Source organism: Phoenix dactylifera, chromosome 4 (genome assembly GCF_051530095.1).
Source record: "Phoenix dactylifera cultivar Ajwa chromosome 4, Ajwa_hap1_PhDact_Kaust_v1.1, whole genome shotgun sequence".
In the NCBI taxonomy this organism is placed as follows: Eukaryota; Viridiplantae; Streptophyta; class Magnoliopsida; order Arecales; family Arecaceae; genus Phoenix; species Phoenix dactylifera.
Window position 1 is genome coordinate 23,464,219 of NC_143193.1, and position 4,265 is coordinate 23,468,483.

General features: G+C 35.4%; 1 non-coding gene across 1 annotated transcript; it reads left to right on the plus strand.

Annotated features, from left to right (window-relative positions):
* The first annotated feature begins 2,589 nt into the window (after window positions 1-2,589).
* On the plus strand, window positions 2,590-2,696 carry LOC149753735 (small nucleolar RNA R71). The gene has a single exon (XR_016409283.1). It is a non-coding gene; the product is annotated as a small nucleolar RNA R71 (small nucleolar RNA).
* The last annotated feature ends 1,569 nt before the right edge of the window (window positions 2,697-4,265 follow it).

A 4,265-nucleotide genomic window follows, 5' to 3' on the forward strand; every position in this document is an offset into this window, starting at 1 on the left:
ATGAAAACTTCCAAAAAGCGCTCAACCATGTCGGAGAAAATACTGAGCATGCATCTTTAGAAGGTTGCAGGAGCATTACATAATCCAAAAAGCATTCTCTTGTAAGCAAATGTACTAAAAGGACATGTAAAAGTGGTCTTTTCCTGATCTTCAGGATCAATTGCAATTTGGTTGTAACCTGAATAGCCATCTAGAAAGCAATAATATTTATGACCTGCTAACCTTTCTAAAATTTGATCAATAAAAGGTAGAGAAAAATGATCCTTCCTAGTGACAGAATTAAGTTTTCTATAGTCAATGCATACACGCCAACTAGTGGGGACCCTAGTTGGAACTAATTCATTGTTAGCATTTTTGACTACAGTAACACCAGATTTTTTCGGGACCACTTGGGTTGGACTTACCCATTTACTATCTGAAATTAGGTAGATCATACCCGCATCCAGAAGTTTCAGAACTTCTGCTCTAACCACATCCTTCATGTTTGGGTTTAATCGACGTTGAGGTTGACGAGAAGGTTTGGCATCAGCTTCTAAGTGGATTCTATGAGTGCAAATTGAGGGACTAATTCCCTTGATATCAGCAATTGTCCAGCCTAATGCTCCCTTATGCTTTTTGAGAATTTCTAATAATTTTAGTTCTTGACTTTGTTCGAGTTGGGATGATATGATCACAGGAAAGGTCTCTTCTTGACCAAGGTATGCGTACTTGAGCTCAGATGGTAAAGGTTTTAGCTCAAGTTTGGGTGCTTGAACACTAGATGGTAGAGGACTATTGTTGCGTGTGGGCAATTCTTCAAAACGAGATTTCCACCTATCTGTATCCAACAAAGGAGCTGAATCTAATATAGCACTGATTTCTCTAAAGTTTTGGTTGATATCTGTATTTCCGAAATGAGTGAGGCATGTTTCTAAAGGATCAGAAGAAAGAGATGGGACAAGAGCATCTTCTACAATGGAGTCGATCAGATTAACTCCATGAATTTCATCATTTTCATTGTCATTATCGGGTTGTTTACAAATGTTAAATATATTAAAATCTATAGTCATATTTCCGAATGACATTTTCATTATTCTATTTCGACAGTTGATCAAAGCATTGGAAGTAGCTAGAAATGGGCGGCCTAGAATGACAGGTATTGGAGTGGTACAGTTCATGACAGGCTGGGTATCTAATACTATGAAGTCGACTGAAAAATAAAATTTATCAATTTGGACAAGTACATCCTCGACTATTCCTCTTGGTATCTTTATAGATCGATCGGCAAGTTGGAAAGTAACCTTGGTGGGTTTTAATTCACCAAGTCCTAACTGTTCATAAACTGAATAGGGCAGTAAGTTAACACTTGCACCTAAATCAAGAAGGGCTCGTTGTATCCTGAAGTTTCCTATGATACAAGATATGGTAGGACAACCAGGATCTTTATACTTAGGTGGGGTGTTGTGTTTGAGAATAGCACTCACCTGTTCAGTTAGAAAAGCTTTCTTTTGTACGTAAAGCTTTCGCTTTATGGTACAAAGATCTTTTAAAAATTTTGCATAAGATGGAATCTGCTTAATGGCATCTAATAGAGGAATGTTAATCTTTACTTGTTTAAAGATTTTCAGAATTTCTTGATCACGTACTCCTTTTTTAGCTGCAAGCAAGCGCTGAGGAAATGGAGCAACTATCTTGTGATGCAGTATTGGATCATTTTGTTCATTATCATCTTCATCATTCTTTTCACTAGATTTTTTAGGTTTGTCATCTTTTGTTTGAATTTCTTTGTTAATTATTTTTCCACTCCGAAGGGTTGTGATAGACTTTACTTGCTCAAATTTAGGTTGGGATGAACTTGCTTCATGGACCTCATGTTGACCCTTTGGGTTAGATTGAGGTTGGGCTGGAAATGTCCCTTTTTCCCTAACATTGAGTTGAGCCTCAATTCTACCTACAGAATTTTTAAGTTCTTGGAGTGATTGCATTGTATTCTGATTTATTTGAGTCTGCCCTTGCATGAAGGTTTGCAAAGTATCTTCAAGGGATTTCCTATGTGGTGGCACATAAGGAGTAGGAACAGAATTCTCTTGAGATTCATTGGCAGTGGGTCCATGTCTCCAGCTAAAATTAGGATGGTTTCGCCAACTAGGATTATATGTTTTTGGAAATGGTCTTTTATAAGTATTGGTGAAATTTGCTTGATCATGCAATACTTCTTGAAAAGCAGGGATTGTAGGACAATCCTTGGTTACATGTGCATTACTCTCGCAAATTCCACATATACTTTCAACAATAGTTTGTGCTTTTCCTATATTGGCTTTGCTTAATTCCATGGCTTCAACCTTCCTAGTTAGATTAGCAATTTTTACATTGACATCATTATCATCTTTAATAAGATATATTCCTCCTTTTGCATTAGGTGCTATTTTTGATTTTTCATTTTTATCTGTTGTATCCCAAGCTTGTGCATTTTCTGCTAAAAGATCAAAATAATCCCAGGCTTCATTTGGTTCCTTACTCATGAATTCACCATTACACATCATTTCTACAAATTGTCTCATATTGGAGGACAAACCATCATAAAAGAAACTAATGACCCTCCAAATTTCATATCCATGATGTGGGCAAGCAAGTAGAAGGTCCTTGAATCTTTCCCAACAATGAAAAAATGTTTCTCCATCTTTTTGTGCAAAGTTCATGATATTTCTTCTAAGTGTGTTTGTTTTATGTGTTGGGAAAAATTTCTTTAAAAATTCTCTTGTCATTTCTTGCCAAGTAGCTATGGTCCTAGGCCTTAAGGAGTGTAACCATGACTTAGCTTTTTCCTTTAAAGAAAAAGGAAATAACTTAAGCTTAACTACCTCTTCAGTGACATCATTGAAATGAAGTGTTGAACATACTTCATCAAATTCTTTCAGATGCAAATAGGGACTTTCAGAATCAAGTCCGTGAAACTTTGGAAGTAATTGGATTATTCCTGGTTTCATGTCAAAAGCTCCCGCAGCAGTAGGAATAACCATACAGGATGGGGTACTGGTCCTAGTGGGTTGTAGATAATCACGAAGCGTTCTAATAGGTAAGTCATCTTGAAATTCATTATCTCCCTGATTACTACCATTATCTTCCATTTGATTATCTGAACTTTGAACAATTAAATTTTTATCTTTTGATTCAACTCGAAATAATCTATTCGTTTTATCTCTCTCCCACAACAGCATATACTAAGTTTTTTTTTTTTATTATTATTATTTTTATTTTTATTTTTTTATTTTATTTTATTTTATTTTTTTTTTACACAAACACCCTAATACAGTAAAACAAAAGTTTAATTAGAACATGCATTAAAACATCACCCAACAATTTCTAAGGTTTTCCTAAAAATTCTAGACAGCTCCTAACTGGGTCGAAGAGGACACCTAAGCCTCCAATCCGGTCTATTAACCTTAGTCGACCAGGTAAGCTCCCAGGTAAGTGGAGGGGTCACGATGCATGTAGCAAAGGTCCCACTTAAAACCCACTTTCCTCGAACAGAAACTGTCTTCCTTTAATCACTTAAAGGGACAAAGCTTGCCTAGACATCGACCAGATAACAGAACGAAATTGGTGCAACTTTCGGTGGTCTTCATCCTATTGAGCTCGAATATCCTTAGGAGCCAACGTCTAGTTGATTTTAATTAGGCTTAGGATATTTATGCACTTGGATGATTTTTGGGCTAAGGACGAGTGATGAAATCCCGACCTTATCTTTTTAATGGGTTCAGCCCTTAGATTATTTTATGCAAATGCTTTATACTATATGCAACAATCAAGAAGATTTTTATCACTTTATGTCATGACATTAAATTGCAGTTGAATAGTTGATCAAGCAAACTAGCTAAATTTTTTTTTTCTTTTTATTTATTTATTTATTTATTTATTTTTTTTAAACAAGAATAAAATTCTAATCTAGGAAAAATAGGACTATTATGAACAAAATAGAAAAATTAATTTAAATACTCACGGCCGGAGTTCGTTCACTCCGGAAATCCAAAAATGTGATCTTGATCTTCCTCGTTACTGGTCCTGCTTGTGTCGCCCTTGAATCTGAAAAGATTTAAAATTTCAGCTGTGTTAAAAATAAAAAAAATTTGAAGAACTAGAAATAAAGAATTGAAATTTTTAGCCTTGTTCTCGTTCGCACGTTGCAAATCCCCGGCAACGGCGCCAAAAACTTGCTACATTTTTAATCTTGCTCTTTTAAAAAGGAAAATTAAATGTAGAATACCCCAAGTATAGGGTGTAGCAAA